The sequence below is a fragment of the Pteronotus mesoamericanus genome, unplaced genomic scaffold (genome assembly GCF_021234165.1).
Source record: "Pteronotus mesoamericanus isolate MK-2021 breed Mesoamerican mustached bat unplaced genomic scaffold, CSHL_Meso_final scaffold_371, whole genome shotgun sequence".
In the NCBI taxonomy this organism is placed as follows: Eukaryota; Metazoa; Chordata; class Mammalia; order Chiroptera; family Mormoopidae; genus Pteronotus; species Pteronotus mesoamericanus.
This window is the reverse complement of record NW_026555314.1, coordinates 2019854-2037360: the sequence shown is the minus strand read 5'-3', so window position 1 is coordinate 2037360 and position 17507 is coordinate 2019854. Positions and strand designations below refer to the sequence as shown.

Genomic DNA, 17507 nt, shown 5'->3' with positions numbered 1-17507 from the left:
GGCTTTAGCAGGTCGAGGTGCTTTGTGATTTCTCTTCCAGAAAAGCGTATCAGGGTAAGAGAGAGAGAGAGGAGGGGGTGGATGTAAGATGAGGCTGCGAGGCTATCCACTTGGGCTGTGGGCGGTGGGGACTGAGGATCTACGGGTGTCTCCGGCGGGCACCCCCACTCCACGCTGCCTCCGCCCCTCCCCTTCCCCCGCCAGAGTGGACTTTCCCGACGGGTGACAGGAAGAAGCTGTCAGGAAGCCAACGTCGATTGAGAGGAGGGAGTGAAGAGCTAGGGTTAGTGTCTCGTCCTCAGAGTATCAGTTGCTGAGCCCCTCGGTGCAGGCAGGGGCTGCCCTTGCACCCTAGGCTTCACCCCGGCCGAGCTCCAGCTCTTCAGCACCCACTGCTTGTTTGTTTTTCCCGTCTTTACTGGCCTTACTGGCATGTTGTGCTAGCCACAGATTGGCCTGAGACAGCTCCTGCCTTCAGGGAACTACTGCTACCTGAAAGGAACAGTTGCAGTGTAGTCTTTCTCCTAGAGGAGGAATTGACAGTTTGCTTGAGCAGGCCAGGGGCAGTCCTGTGAAGGGGGCGGATAAGCTGAGTCCTGAACAGACAAGTAGGAGTGTGACGGGCCATCATTCCAAGCGAAGGAGTGGGGAAGTGTGAGCACTGACTGTATGGAAGATATTGCTGTAGGCTGAGAGTTCTGGGGTTTGAGGAATTAGGAGGTTCAGGAGATGATAATGGAATGAAGGTGAACAGGTGCTGACACGTTAGTGCTGTGCTAAGGAACTGAGCCTGTGTTGGCATGTGGCCTGCTTTGAAGTAGTGAAATGCCAGAGTTAGAAAGATCCCTTGAGTCTTAGGAGATGGATCGAGAACAGAGGAAAGAGACCAGTTAGGCCATTATGAGAGTTTTGAGCTCTTGGGGTTTGGAGACCTGTCATTTTTCATCCCTATATTTCCACTGTTAGACCACTGCCTGTCACATGGCTCCATAAAATGGTTGTGGAATGACCTAATCAGGCAAGAGATTATAAAGGCCTGCATTATACGGTGTTAGAAACTGAAAGAGGAAGAGGATTCCAGAGAAAGAGGAGAGTGAGCAATGACAGTCATCCTTGATGACTAACTGGATGGAGGGGGTGGGGTGCAGCAGTGCAGACGGCAGGAAGTGGGGCGGAACTCTGGGTTAGTACAGTGAGAGGAGTGGGGACTGTGGAGGTAGTGGCTCTGGGCACTGCTATGGAATAGTCTGGGGACAAATCTGCAGATATTGCAGAATCAGTGAACATTGGGTTTTTTTGTTTTTGTTTTATGTGCCAGAGTTGTCTGTAGAGGGAGGGCCCAATTTAGGGCTCTAGCAAGAAATGCTCCCAGACAAAAGGGTCCCTTTTGGGGAAGCCCAGGATTTATGAAGTGGAAGAATGAGTTGCAGTCAAAGAAAATGGGGAGGGTAGGGAGTGTCAGAGGGCTGGGAGGGCAATCGGAGAGTTTCTGGGTGTCAGGGACTGACTGGATACCCTATAATTCTGCTTCCTTTTGCTTCCAGGGAGATGGTTCTTCCTCCCGCCCCCCACCTGCAGATTGCTGCTTGTGTATTGGTTTTCTATTGCCACTGTAACAAATTGCCACAAATAGAGCATCTTAAAACAACATAAATTTATTATCTTACAGTTTCTGTAGATTAGAGGTCTAGGGAGGCTCAGCTGAGTCTTCTGCTTAGGGTCTTCCAGGGCTGAAACCAAGATGTTGGTAGGGGTACTTTTCTTACTGGAAGCTCTGGGGTAGAATTTGTTTTCAGGCTCATTCGGGTTGTTGGCCAAATTCGGATACATGCAGCTGTAGAACTGAGGTGTCCTCATTCCTTACTGTTTGTTAGCCAGGGGTCAGACTTTGTTCCTAGAAGCTGCCTGTATTCCTCATGGTTTCTGTGTGGCTCCCTCCAGCAAGGGTAGGTTCTTCTGCCACAGCTCTCTGATTTCAGCAAGAGAAAATTCTCTACTAAAGGCTCAGATCAGATTGGGCCCTCTGTGGTAATCCAGGATGATGTCCCTATTTTGAAGTCTGTAACCTTAATTACATCTGGAAAAGTCCCTTCGGCCATATGAGGTAGCATACGCACAGGTTCCTGGGACTCGCATGGCATGGACATCTTTGGGGAGTTCCGCCTGCCGCTGGCATGAGCAGCTTCAAAGTCTGTCTTCCTGACATCATGTGGGTGTTCTCAGTTCTCAGATTTGTGTTCTCTCTTGGGTTCTCTTTGAAAGTTGTGATCCTTGGGGCTTTGTTTTATTGTGTTCCCAGGGTTAAATAAGAGGATTTGGGTTAGGATACTTGCCACATTCTAGTTTTTTTCCCCTGTGTTTATGCTGTTATTTAAGAGTTGGCCATCTTGGGAAATGTTTTTAACCCAAGTAATTTATAGTTGCGGGAGGTAAAAAAGAAAGCATAGCGAAGAACTGAGACGTTTCAAGGAAGGGAAAGCATCTGAGAGCTGATTCCCTCTCTTTCCCTGGGTCTTGAATAGCTACCAAGAGAACAGTGCTTCAGAGCACAGGCTAAATAAACTAGTTTTCCAGCTCCCACTGAGAAAAAGCAGTTTTGAGTTGGGGCTGGTTAGGAGAGTCCTCACAGGTACTCTCGAGTGTGGTCTCCTCTTAGCCTTCCGCTGCCTCTACTTCATCCGGGCCCATCCTGGACTGCTGCCTGCCTCCCTCCCTCTCCCCTGCCCTGCTGAAAACCTAGCAGTGACTTTTCCTAGTTTTAGAACAAAACTCTAGACGGCCCACTCTCTCAACCCCTCACCATGGCCTGGCCTAGCCACCTCTTCTTACACTCCCCACCCTGTTCCAGCCTCTTGGGCCTTTCAGCTTCCTGAACATTCCAAGTTTCTTCTTTGTTCTTTCTTTAAATCGTCAAGTATTATCAAGTATTTAAGCTATTTGACAATGGATAGACTCCCCACATTATGTTTATGACCAGTTCCTTTTCTTCGTTTAGGTGATTGCTTAAATAAATAACAAGTTCTCGGGACCCTTTCCTGCCCACCTTGCCTGAAGTGGGTGGGTCTCGTGTGCTGTATCTCAGCCCCTTTTAGTTTCACGTAGGACGCCAGTCCTATGAAGCATGGCACCTGGCGTATGGAACGCTTGTTGAGGAGTGCAGGAGTATTTTCCCTCCCATACGGCAGTGGCCTTCTTTACCTGTGCCATTGTGCATTGTGAAGCTCTTGAGCCCCCCTTTGTCCACTTGTTAGCTGAGTGACCTTGGACAACGTGCTTAATGTTTCTGGATTGTCTCCCTCATCTATGAAAGTGACAGGAAGGTCGTGAGGGGGAAATAAGAGACCTCTGCTAGGGCTCAACATCGAATTCCTTGACATCTCTTCCTGGGGCCCTTGCAAGAGTAAGGAGCCTTGGATGAGGAAAGTGAAACCCCCGAACCTGGTTAGGGAAATTGATGACTCTTAAAGGAACCTGTGGGGAGGGTAGCTGTGAAACTGTTGCTGGGTTCATCTTGGCTTTTTGTTGAACTCCCACTCTCTGCAGGACCTCAGGAGAAGTACCCACAAGAGCCCCTGAGCTGGTCTCTGTGGGCATTGGGCCTTTCTTGTGGGATTTTTGGGTTAGTGTTGAGCATGTGTCTGGTCTATAGGCTCTTGGAAAACAAGCGTGTGTGAGCAGGAACCAACATGTACCTGACATACAGTAGGTAAGCTGCTAATGAGTGAAAGGACTTCATCAATCATTTCTTCCCAATTATTTAAAATTTTTCTGCTATCTTATTTTTGAAACTTTTATGCCTCCCACCCTTCTGTAAGGCAGATTCCATGTATAGACATGGAATAAATAAATGTCTGTGGGGCTGAACAGATTGGAGAGCGGGGGAGACCCTGAAGGGACGACAGCCCCTGTATCAGGGTCCTAGTCAGGTGCTATGAGGGGCTCAGGGAACATGGAGTGGAGTCAGGGAAGACAGGCCACCCACCTCTTCTGGCAAAGTGCCCAAAAGAGATAAGAGCTCCAGGTTGAGGATGTAGGAGATGCAAATTTTAGCCTAGGCTGTGAAGATAAAGTCGAGTACTGTACAACCAGAAACAAAGCAAAGCAACAAACAAACAAAAACCCCACACCAAACAAAAGACCCCAGAAGAAATAAAGAATAAACTGAACAGCAACTTGCAAGTATGTGGAGAGGCCTTCAGAAGGATGGGGAGTGCCCTGAAACTTGCACGTCCAGATCCTGCCTGTGAGTTGTGGTCCCTGCCACAGGCAGGAGCTGATTGGCCCAGCTTTTTCTGTGGCTTATTCCACTCAGGCCTCCCAACAGCGCTGTGCCCTCCTGGTGCGATTCCGGCCCTTGTTTTCCAGTGGGGAAGCTGCTGAGCCCTGCTGCTTTCTTCATAGCCTGGAGGTTGTCTAAACGACTGGGCTGGTTTCTGTGAATAACCCACTGCTAGAATGTCCACTCCCTGAGTCCAGGGGCCCTGTGTGATCAGCCTCAAGCCCCAGTGCCCCTGATGGCAACCAGGAACTGATTATTAAGACGCTGACTTCAGAGTCCTGATCTTGGCTCTCTACTGCCTCTAGACCAGGAGTGAGTGACCTGAGGGGATGAAGTCCTCAGTCACCTAGCTGCTCTGCGGTCTGGGGCTTTCTCAGCAGCATCTGACATGTAGTGGGCGTGCTGTGCCAAGCGCTGTTGCAGGAATTGACATATTAGTTCATTGATTCTTCATGCTTGCCCTGCCAGTAGATGCACTTATTACTCCCATTTTTAAGATGAGGAAACAGGCATAGAAAAGAGGACACGGCCGCTTGTAAAAGTTATACTCTGCACATTATAAATGAATGCTTGCTGAGCTGTCATGGGACAGGAGAGGCAAACTGCTTTTTAATCTTTGGTTTAGGCCAGCGCTCAATCCACTGAGCCACACCAGCCGGGGCAGCTTTTTAATCTTTGAAAGAGAGGTCTCAGCTTTCGGGGGGTAGAGGGGCGATAGCAACTGGAAGTTAACCCAAGCCCGTTGCATTGGAAGAACAGGCTAGAGGAGTCTGCTGCCAGTGGGCATCCTGTTGGCAATTTTAGCAACTCCCCATGGGTCACTGGGCCCCAGGTAGTGACTGGCCCTACAGTAAGTGCAGGTAGCATTGTAGAAAGCAGTGCTGTCTTCTGTTCTTTGGCACAGCAGAGCAAGTCCCTGCAGATTGTTGGCCTCCACACACGCTGAAGCCAGTCCCCAAACCCTGCCAGCTCCTTTTTTGGAGGTGACCCCACCCACCTACCATGGGTGCAGCCCTCATATCCATTCCTGACCAGAGTCTTTGAACTGCTTATGCCATTCTGACGAGGTGGCTGTAGCTAGTCCCGGACCCATGTTATGCAGTGGGAAGGACCATGACCACGTGATTATCTGTCACGAAGGACAAGGGGGAATCTGCCTCCATTAAAGCATTCCTTAGAGTAATAATGTTGGTTACATACCCAGAAGGTACTTTTTTTTTAGAAGGTACATTTTTAGAGGAATTCCAATGAATTTTTAAGTATTCAAACTGGAAAATTTAAATCATAAACCCAAGTAGTATAAACACCCAGTGCCCATGTACCCACCACTCAGCTTCACATTACAACTCTTCCTTCATGGATTCTAGCCCCTGCCCCCAATTATTTTGATACTCAGAGTGTTTGAGTGGCCGCCCAGTGCCTGTGGGTTCAACTCTGAGCCTGGCTCCTTCTCCTGGGTCTGCACCGGTCTGCCCGCCCCACCGCACTGGTTGCCCAGGAATCCTCACAGGAGCCCAGCTCCTTCTCCCCCTAGCTGCTCTGCATCCTGTTTGTTCCCCTACCTGAGAGACTCTTTGTCCCGTAGCTGAGCACTACAGTCCCATCCCATTCACTTTCCAAGGACACTGGGCCTCCAACTGCCCCCTGCTTTTCAGTCTAAATCCCTTGGGCCATGAGGGTTTGTGAATCAGAGTTGATGGCTGTCTCACCAGCAGAGCTGGGCGCTGTTCAGGCCCTGTGGGGATGGGAGGCTAACCTGAACGGCATTCACTTCAGAGCTGGGGAAAGTTGTAATGCTTCCAAGTGAAGACACAGGCATCCTCATGAGCTGCTGCTGGGACACATAAATTAGGTCATTTTTCTGGAAGGCTGTTTGGCAATCTGTTTATCCTAGTAACCTTAAAATGTTCCTTTCCTAGGCATTTCCTCTGAGGCTATAAGCAGAAGTGTTCAAAGTCTGGTGGTGGTGAGCCTGCTCGACTCCACATCACGTCAGGAGTGGGGCAGGGGGACAAGCCAGCACTGGGAGCTGGGGTAGACTAGTTGTTGTGGCTGCAGATGGTAGGCTTGGTGCTGCTGTTAAAAATGATGTGAGAGCTACTCTGTAACACATTGCTATGGAGAAGAACAGGTTAGTAAGCAGGACGTTGTGGGACTGGCTGAGTTTTGTTAAGTAAATGTCCTTAGCTGGTTATCTGATTTTAATTTTCTTTGTAATTTTTAGTGCGTATATGTATATGCGTATTTTGTTAACAATAAACATACACCCTTTTGTAATCAGAAGTCTTTTGAAGATGAGCAGAGGTGGCCGTGGTCACAGACAGCTTCCGTAGGTGGAAAGTCACCAAGTGCTCTGTCATCAGGGTAGGGTCCTCTCTCACCTGGGTCCTAAGTGCCAGCACAACCTTCTTAAGACAATTCTATCTTTTCCATCTCTGTTGAGAAGCTTTCTCTTTTCAATCTGCAATTGTCCTTCCAGCTGACACTCCCTCTGTGCTAGTGGGAGAGCCCCAGAATGCTCCCTGCTCCATGCCCCACCCTCTGGTCACGGTCACAGCTGGTCTCCCTCTGTCATTCTTCCCCTTCCCTGTTCGAGGTTTGGCCATGGCCTCATCCCCTCCTCGTGGGATGATGGCTTAACCCACCGTGGTTCCTACTTCCTCTTGAGTTTGTAGAGCCTCTTTGGCTGCATCCTGACATGAAATGAACAGATGCACTCTTTTTTTGCTATTTTTACACTCATTATTATTATTATTTTGCTTTGCCAAGGATATTATAAATTCCTTGGGTGTAGGAGCTGGTCTTGCACCCCCACATCTCATTTAACTTCTAGCATGGTGCCTCAGCTTAGATGAGAGGTGCACACAGTAATTGCAGGTAGGGTTGTAGGAGGCAGTGCTATCTCCTTGCAGCCTGCCAGGGCTCTCTCCATTAGTGCTACCTGAACACTGAACTGCTTCTCCTTCTGAGCCTTTTTTTTTTTTTTTTAAATTGAGACATTTGCTTAAAGACAAAGGGGAATCCAGATTGTTACTAGATGGTTTTGTTTAGCAGATGAGTACCCAGTCCCAGAGAACAAAGGGGGATGTACTAGGTGGAACCATCTTGGAATCAGCCATGAGGGAGATGTTTCCCTCCACTTTAATAATGAACCTCCTCCTGACCTGGGTGGGGGGCCAGGCAATAAAGGTCTGCAATCGAATGAGTTAAGTATCTCAGGGTGGATTTAAGGCATTGAGTCTTTGGGAAAGACATCTGACCTCTCCAAGTCCCAGTTCTCCTTACTTTGAGCTTTTTATTTGGAGAATGTTTCATACATAACAGAGTTGCAAGGATAGTAGAATGCGCTTGGACATACCCTTCCTTTCAATTCACCGATTCACCGATTCTCTCACAAATGTCTTCCTGGTGCTCATGTTTGATGAATGGGAGCCAAGTACTGGCTTGCTCCTTCCTCCTCCTGGACCCTTTGCCCCCACAGGCTCTCTGCGTGGAGATCTGCTAGAGGGATGGGGGCTGGTAGGAACAGATGAGGTGTGACCTAGTTGATTGTCAGCCTTTGTGCTGAGCCACTTGCATGCAGTCCGGGAGAGGGACAGCAAGGCAGGTGAGTGGCATTCAGGCCAAAGCTCCTGGACCAGAAAGGCCCCTAGGAGCCTCCTACTCTTCCCAGCCTGTGTACCTCCATTCCTTCCTGTCCAGGCTCCGGTGGGTGTGGGGAGGCAGTGCTTGTTGGTTATGAACTGGCTTATCCCCATCGCACTGTCCTTCTGCTCAGCTCTTCCATCTCCAACTTCTGTATAGTCTTCATCAGAGGTGACATTTGAGGAAGTGATCTGGCTGCTGGGTATGGGATGGGGCCTTGCTATAAAGTAGAAAGAATGCTAGACTTACCCTGAGAGGCCCTGATGGATCACCCTGGGCTCCTCAGTCACCATAGGTCTGCTCTGATTCATGCGAGGAAGGACTCGCGCCTGTGCAAGTGCTGCCTGTGGAAGTACCGCAGGATCCCTGCCAGGTGCTCTGTAATAGGAATTCAGGCTTGAGGTCATTCAAGTCCAGACCCAAGGATGGAGCATAGGCAGGATCCTGGAGCCAGGGCACAAGCGCTTTGCTTGTTTTACAAAATATTTCTTTTTCTTTTTCTTTTTTTTAAGATTTTATGTATTTATTTTTAGAGAGGGGAAAGGAGGGAGAAAAAGAGGGAGAGAAACATCAGTGTGCGGTTCCCTCTCATGTGCCTCCCACCGGGGACCTGGCCCGCAACCCAGGCCCCTGTCCTGACTGGGAATCTATCTGGCAATGCTTTGGTTCACAGGCGGGTGCTCAGTCCACTGAGCCACACCAGCCAGGGCAACGAAGTATTTCTTTACATTAAATGTAACAAACCTTCTACAGGGAATGACTCAAGGGAATCTTGAGCATGACACTGCTAGATGAATGTTCACACATGTAAATGCCCCCAGAGCCGCCACCAAGACCTGAATCTGAAACAGGCCCAGCACCCAGTAGGCTGCTCCCTGTGCTTCAGCCAGCACCGGCCCTGCCCTGCTCCTGTGAGTTCCCCAGCCATGGAGACATTTGTTCTTAAACTTCCTGTCACTGGAATCACACTCTATGCAATCTTGGTCTGGCTTCTTTTATTCAGCACTATGTCTGTGGAATTTTTTTTTGTAGGTAGCAGTTTTTTTGTGTGCCTGTGTCATTAGATAGCATGACTCTACCCCCGATTACTTTTCTGTCCTGCACTTGATAGACATCGGGGTTGGTTCCAGTGGTTGGCTCTGCGAATACAGTGCCAGGGGTGTTTTGGTTCGTGTTTTCTGATGGGTACATGTGCTTACTCTCTGGGCTGTGGATTCAGGGCTGGGTCCAGGGGTGTGGCCTTCAGCTGCAGCATGGTATGCCAGCTTTTCCAGGTGGTATCAGTTTACATCCCCATAGGCCATGTGGGGGAGTTCTGCTTTAGACACCCTTGCAGCACCTTGCGTTGTCAGGGAACCTGCTGTTATAACAAGCACCCTTGTTGATCTTAAATGTACACTCAAATCCGAGACCCACTGGGTGCAGTGACAACAGGAATGGAAAGGGTAAGACACTGTAAGGAAAGAAACTAAAGAATTTGGTGACTCTGTGTGTGTGCGTACGCACCTACATGGAGGAGGAAAGGAGGAGAAAGATACAGGTATGCCCCGCAGAAGCAGATGAGCGCTGATTCTGAGAGGCGGGGTGCAGAGGACGATGTGCAGAGTGCGGGGGTGCCAGCCCTTCCAAGGGAGAAAAGCCCAGCAGCCAATGGGGGAGGCACAGAACAAATCTGGAAGAGCAGTCAGCGGTAGGAGTGACAGGGGCGTGCTGCCCTCATCCTCGGGGTGGGGCGGCAGGGGAAGCTGAGCGGATGGCCCTGGGGGAGGGCTGTGGGGGCACAGCAGATGTGGAAAAACGCTGGGGCGAGAGGATGTGGGCACAAGGAAGCCAGTCCCAACACAGGCCTGTCTCCACCTCCTGCTTCGGTCAGTGTGTTCAGGCCTTGTGGGTGCAGTACTTCATTCCCTTCCAGATAACATTGTAGGGGATTTCAAAACAGGAAAGTGTTTTCCATAATCTCTCTGCCCAGAGATGACTGTTTCTGACTTTTTGATCTATTTCCTTCAGTCCTGTTTTTGTGTGCATATAACTTTATTTGTATGTATTTTGAATATGTAAATATACATACATACATTTGTATTTCTCAGTGGAATTAAGCTCTGAGTTTAGATTGAGTTGTGACTTTCTCACAGCTTAAGTTGTGTTCATCTCCTGGGTGGAACCTGGCTGGGACCTGTGTGCCCACATCCCAGGCTCCCGCAAGGCATGTACCATGCACGCACAGCAAGTTGTCCACCCTGAGGGACTCTTTCACATAGTTAGGCTCTGTCTGGGTAGCTAAGGACTAGACTGACTTATAGTTGTGGGAACAGATTTTGTAAAACTTTTTTTAAAGAAGTTATTTCTCTCTTTAATAATTTTTTTTAATTTATTGATTTTAGGGTTAGACAGGGAAAGAGGGAAAGAAGGGGAGAAAGAGAGACATTGACATCGATTTGTTTTTCCTCTTATTGATGCGTTCATTGGTTAATTCTTGTATGTGCCCTGACCAGGGATTGAACCTGCAACAACCTTGTGTGTTGGGGCTACTTTCTAACCCACTGAGCTACCTGGCAGGGTATTTTAGATTTTAGAAAGAGGTGAAGGGAGGGAGATAGAGAGGGAGAGAAACATCGATCAGTTGCCTCTCGCAGATGCCCAGACCAGGTACTGAACCAGTGACCCAGGCACGTGCCCTGATGGGAATCAAACCCACGACCTTTCGGTTTATGGGATGACATTCCAACCAGCTGAGCCACACCGGCCAGAGTCCAGGGCTGATTTTTAAAACTTTTATCAGTTACTGCCCTCCAGAGACCCAGGCTCCTTTAGGCCAAAGGGGAGCTTGCAGTTGCTGTGACTTGGAGTACAGGGTGTGACAGCTCAGATGGCCTCCCTGGGGAGCACTCTTGGAGATAAACCTCTTCTAGGCTCCTCGGCACAGTCACCCTGCGTGCTTGACATGAGTGTTTTACTCACTACCTTGTTAAAATCTTCATTATAGACTTTCCCAAACATTCACAGAAATAGAGTTAATAGAAAAATATCTCCTAGTTACTTTCAGAGTTAGCAGCTTATGGCCAGTGTTTCATCTGTCACTCCTCACCCCATCCTTAAATCACATCCCAGATACCATATGATTTCAAATGCCAGTACTTGAGTGCAGATTTCTAAAGGATAGGACTTATCTCCTGTCCCCAAATACCACAAAATCATGGGAGATAAGCATTTTATTAAATTATTGGGTTGACAGAGAATGTCCTCCCGACGTGGCTGCCTGGTGGTGAGTGGGATGTGATTGGGACTGGAACTGGGGGAAGCGACAGTGGTTCTGGGACTGAAGCCCCGAGGCCAGTGCCTGGACAGGAATCAAGAGGCGTCTCCAGCCCTGGCCGGGAGGGTCAGTTGGTGGGAGCGTTGTCCTGTACACCAAAAGGTTGTGGGTTCGATCCCTAGCTGGGGCATGTGCAGGAGGCTTTCTCTCTCACATGGATGTTTCTTTCTCTCTTTCTCCCCCTTCCTCTTCCTTGAAAATAAACATAACCTTGGGTGAGGAAAGGACACCTCTCCCGCTTTCCTGGTTCTGTTGAGGCCAAACTTAAGAGAATCTTGTGTAGTGTTCTGAACTAGCTCAAGTAACAGCATGCCCTTTTAAGGACAGTGGCATTTATTTTCAGTGTAGTTCTTCCATTGGTCTAGTTTATTGGGAATTGAGAAATCCTGAGAGCAGAAATTGGAGCACTTACTCAAAGAAAATGAGAGTAATTGTGAAGAGAAGGTGTTTAAGTTTCTTGTGTTTGTATGATTAAAAAGTTTATTTCTGCAAGACTAAAATACCTCTCCTACATGTAGGTGAATGGTTAACATCTGAAATACATGTTTTTATCTTTTTAAAAAGTACTTTCATGTTTAAAAAGTCAGAGAGCCCGAATGCAGAAGCATGCTAACAAAGAAAAGGAAGAAGTTGCAGTCTGGGGTGCGGTATGGCCAGCATGCTTCTAGCTGCCTGTGAGGTTGAGAAGGCTCCCTCCCCTTTGAAGCCAGATGTTTGCTTTGGTTACTTTTGGTGGCTGTACAATTTGTGTCTCATCTTTTCCCGTCTCCAAGATGAAACCATCTGGGGCACTGGTACGGAAAACCACTGCACGTTGCAGAATGGCAGGAGACCAGTGGAGCTGCAAGAGGCTGCTCTGTAGCTATCTGGGGACCTGGTGAAGGCTGCCTGACCAGCCGGAACAGTCCTGTACTGGTGGAGGGCCGGGAAGGGGTTTTCCCAGCTGTGGGTATAGTGAGGCACCTCTCAGGTATGTGGGGATGGGGGGAGACTGCTTTGCCAGTGCCTTTCTGACTGTACTCAGACTGAGCGGCCCACTGGGAAAACTGGAATGAATGTGTGGTAGACTTCTCAGGACACTCCTGGAGGTAAAATTGCTGATGAAATGGAAGCTTCCTGTCTCTATGTTGACAGAGTAAGGAGGTTTAGAGAGGTGAGGGAGACTTTTTTTAATAGCTGGCGGTCATTGAGTATTTTTCTGCGGCAGAGCCTGTGGCACACTTTTTTAGGAGAATTTTGTCACTTTTAATTACTTTTTATTTCAACAAAATGATATATGCACATAAATTTTTTAAAAAGATTTTATTTATTTACTTTTAGAGAGAGGAGAAGGGAGAGAGAAAGAGAGGGAGAGAAACATCAGTGTGTGGTTGCCTCTCTCACACCCCCTACTGGGGACCTCTCCTGCAGCCCAGGCACGTGCCCTAAACTGGGAATCGAACCTGCGGCCTTTTGGTTCACAGGCTGGTTCTCAGGCCACTGAGCCACACCAGCCAGGGCCATACATAAATTTTTAAAGTCAAGGAATGATGAAAGACAAGAAACTATGGTGGTTCCCTCCTTACCAAGCCCTCCCCTGTGACTCTCAGCCCTTTCTCCTGGCATATGCCTATGACTCTAAGTAATGTGCACGGGCTGTTCTCTTGAGTCATCCTGTTTATGAGTTTTATGAATTATCTGTTGCTTTTCTGTACAGCCCATTACACGGCTGTTATCTCTGCTTCTGCCTTGACCCACCAGCATTTTACCTTCTGGGTCAATGGGTAAATGAATGCTTATGTTTTATGCCTACTCAAGTGATAGTCACAGCCGGGCATAGTGGCATTGTGATCATTTGTCGTTTTCTAAGGAAAAAATGCCTTCCTAAAATGTGGCTAGTTTTCTGTGTACCTGTGGCTAACTCTTCCCGTATCTTCTTGTGGCTTCTTGGTACAATTACCCTTGGGCTCAGTGCTGCCAGGCTGTTAGTTCCAGTATTTGCCCTGGACTTCCCTTCACAGGCAGTGGCCAGAGGTGTGGTGAGGACAGGCCTCAGTGTGCTTGTGTCGCAAGCTGCATGGCCGCATGGCTGCCTGGCTCCGGTGTTGGGTCTCCTTTTCTGTGTCCACTTGGGGCAACGTTCTAACCAACTGAGCTACCAGGCCAGGGCTGGAGATGTCCTCAGTTTTATCTCTGACTTTTCATGGTAACATGCCTTTTTTGTAAGAATACTTTGTAACCTGACTTTTTCTATTTTATAGCATCTTATTCTTGTTAAATAGATGCAGTTTCTTAACTCTATGGATAATAGACAGTTTCTCAATATTTTCTTGTTCCTGCTGTGTTTCTGATAGTTCCCAATAACATTTCCCATTGGTGGGGGGAGTCTTTTTAAAAGATTTTTCTTTTTAAAGATTTTATTTATGTTTTTAGAGAGAGGGTAAAGGAGAGAGAAAAGAGACGGGGAGAAACATCAATGTACCAGAGAAACATCGATCAGTTGTCTCTGTTACGTTCCTAACTGGGGACCCGGCCCACAACTCGGCATGTGCCCTGACCAAGAATCAAACCAGTGACATTTTGGCCTGCAGCGTGACATCTAGCCTACTGAGCCACACCAGTCAGGGTCATCAGGGGGTCTTTATCTGCCACATTGGGGTGTCTGGGAGCCCTTGGTTGGCTTCTCGCTCCTAGAGGGGGCACTGCATAGATGAGTGGACACTGTGCACCTGGGCTTGTCCACTGGGAGGTTCGCTGGTGGCTCCTGTAGCTTCAGGTTCTCTGAGTCTTTTTTCTAGAGTGTGGTCTTCTGAACGCTGGGCTGAGGGTGAAGGCCTGGGTGCCCGCATGCTGGGCACTGTACTGGAGCGGGCTGCAGGCAGGTGGGCGGGTCCCGGCAGTTAGTGCGGATCTAGTCGCTCAGGTGGGCATGCGGTCCACGTCTTTCACTGTCCTCCCCATGCCTTTTCAGCAGCGTGGGTTGACCCTCTGGTCCAATGACTCTCCATTTAAAGCTTTCCCAGAGAATACCTCTCTAGTGGTTTCCTGGTGTGGGGGAGGGGTAGGTACACAGCAGTGCACGTCGGAGAGGGTTTGTGGGGGTGGCTCTCACCCAGGAATCCTCTCATTCACCCTTGGCCCCAAGCACCTGGCACTCCCTGTCCTGAGCCATGCGACTGTGCGGGCTGTCACCTGGCTGTCTCGCGGCCACGCCTTCTTGGTTCGCTTGCCATGGCCATCGCCACTTACTTGGCCCTCAGCTCTCCAGCCTCTGAAAGTGTTGGCGCCTCCCCTCCCATTTTTCCCATCTTTGTGAGTTTGTGTTAGAGAAAAACAAAGTCCTTTTTTTTTTTCCTGTGACTTTAGTGGTGTTTTGAGGTAGAACAAAATTAGATGTGTGGGTTCAGTTCCTCATTCAAACCTGGAGGTATATCTCATTTAATTTTATTTTTAAAATATAATTGTTGTGGGGAATGTATTTGGATTGTGACTTAAGCAAGCTTAATTTAAGTGAAGCACCTCACCCCTCATGTGGCTTTGTTCTTCTCTGGACAGGCGCGCCTCTCCTCAGAGGGCCAGAACACTGCATTTGGGACTGTGTTTTTCATTCTGACTGATCCTTTATCTTTCTGCTCTCCAAATAAACCCCTCATTTACCAAAAAAAAAAAAAAGGCACCTAAAAGAATATAATATTTTGGGGGAACAAGCCAAAATTATAGTGAAAAATAGGTCTTTTCTGAATTGAAAATATGAAACCCACAGATGTGACAAGAATCACTCAAGGCTGTATTTTCCTCTCAGTGCCATGTGGTGATTTCCTTTCCTTCCAGTCTGTCTTCGCTTCCTGGCCCTTTTCCTGAAGGCAGGCTCGCAGCGTTCCTTGGCATTAGAGCTGGGCAGAGAAGTTTTGGGGCTGTCCTCATCCTTGTGCCCAGCCGGCATTTAGGGAGGGGGCACAGTTTTTTTAATGCTGGCCTGAACTGTGCCTTGCCAAATGTAGAGCACCCCTGGGCTGCGCCACAAATGCTTGGAGCTTGCCCCCAAACATTCAGGTCGCTGCACAGCCGCGGGTGAGGGTGGGATGGGCCCTGCCCGGAGCACGCTGCTAGGGAAGGGTGGCTACCAGAGACTCACCCCTCACACATCAGGACTGGGCTCGAGTTGCCGAGGGCCTGGATTACCGGGGCATCTATTCCTGTTTCTCTGGTAGATGGCTGGTAAAAGTGTGGTAGAAATCTTTTTTAATCTGGCAAAACCTTTTTCCCTTTATGGTGTCTACTTTTTGTGATGAGCTTGGGAAACCCTTCCTCATCCCACTGTTATATGACTGTTTTCTTATTGGCATCTGCTATTTGATGATTGGGGTTTTTACACACACAGGGTCACACACATGAGCATCCAGCTCCTGTCCCACTAGCAGGTAGGTGGCAGTTCACCAGGAGGCTTCTCTTGGGGTATGGGGCACGGCTGGCAAAAATTCTTGCCTCATGAGAGGCTAGTGAGTTGATGGGTATTGTGGTTCTCAAATCAGGAGACGTTTCCTCAGGGTAGAATGAAAGTCGTTCGCACAGGTGGATGGGCAGATGGAGTCCTGGGCACCTGAGGTCAGCGGGGTGAGGAAAGGTGAGGGAAGAACAGGCCGTGCTGAGGGTGGGTCTGTCCTCCATCCTGGCCCCTTCTGTACCCCTCCCTGCATCCTGGCCACAGCCTTTCCAGAGTGCCCCCTAATGACAGAGACGCTCCTAGGGATGGAGCACCTCTCCCAAGACCTAGAGCTGGCGATCGGCCAGGCTGGAATTTGAGCCCCAGTCTGTACGCCTCCAGAGCTCAGACCCTTCCGTCTGTGTGTACTCCCTGCCAGGTGCAGCTGCCCAGCACTTTCGCCTGCCCCAGCGCATGCCTTTCCCCAATCACTCCTGCCTCTGCAGCCTGGACATGCTTGTTCGAGGCTTGGTTTCCCCTGTGCCTGCCACGCTGATTCTGGTTCTGCATGTCATTTTTAATTAAAATACATGGCATTAACCACTTCTTGTGTCTAAGATTGCAGGGTGTTTTCTTGATGTGTCCCTGCCTTCTGCTCTGGCAGGATCTGAACAGTAAGCGCCTCGTCCAGTCCCTGGAGGGAGAGCTCACAGAGCCTGCGTAATGGATCAGGTCCTCCCTCAGCAGGCCCTGATTTAAACCAGATACCATGGAACCCTACTGGGCAGACAGGAATAGCCGTGGCAGCCAGGAAGAAGCTAGACCCAGGGAGCTGGTGGGGCCCAGGTTGCACCAAAAGGCTGTGGGCCCTGAGCCGGTGTCAATCCTCCCTTCATTTCCTCGGAGGGTTGGTCAGACCTGCGCAGACAGAGCCCTTCTGTTACGGTGCTAACGCCTCCCTGGCAGCTTTGGGTTTCGTGGTGGCTGCTTTGGTGTTGGAACTGTGGCAGCATGGCCATTTAGGGTCTGCCCATGTGAGCTGACGCTGGTTTTGCTCCCTGACCCACCCCAGCTAGGTGGCACAAACCTGGGGCTTGCTTGTGTGGGCCCGAGCTCGCCATGATATGTTGGTTCTTCTCAGTTGTGTCTCTGAGGCTGTAACCTCTGCTCTGCCTGTTTGGGGTCCTCTCCTTGTTGTATGGTAGCTTGTCTTCGTCTAGGGACAGTTGTTGGAAGAAGGAGTTTGTTTTCTGGAGACAGAGGCTGAGGAGTGGCCATTCAGGTCCAGCTGCTCTGGCAGGCCTTCTGGGACAGCAGCAAAGCCCACCTCGTGGAGAGTGGAGGGGGCTTTGGCAAGCAGCCGGTTCTGCCCCTGTGCAGGGCCTCTCCCAGCGTGGGACTGGTCCTGACGACAGCCTCATGTGGTGGACGTGTTAGGTCCTGGTGCAAAGGAAGGACACCACACCTAAGCACAAGTATTAAATGCGGCGGGACATGCAGTTAGGACCCAGGTATGGACGGATGCCTCAGACAGAATGCTGAGATGGCTGAGCAGGAAAGGACAGGCCCTCTCCTTGGGGGAAAATGTAAGATACTAACAGAGAGCATAACTAACTGCCTGGTTCCTTTTTTGCCTTGTCTTCTGTGTTCTGGAGCATGATCTGCAGACTAGAAACAGGAGCAAAAACGTTTTTAAAAATATGGTTTGCAGACCTGAAAATAGCGCTCAGAGCACCTGTTCGTTCTTTAGCCAACAAACACACAGAGCCTGTTTGGGCAGGCTCCGCATGCAGCAGTGGAAGGGACCAGTGCGGGACGTGGGCATGGTGCTGCCTCTCAGGGCCCTGGTGCCGGGCCAAGGGGCC

General features: G+C 49.4%; 1 protein-coding gene across 3 annotated transcripts in view; it reads left to right on the top strand.

Moving 5' to 3' along the window:
- MED15 (mediator complex subunit 15) overlaps positions 1 to 17507 on the top strand; it is a 53341-nt gene that overhangs the window by 532 nt on the left and 35302 nt on the right. The gene's annotated exons all lie outside the window — the stretch shown is intronic.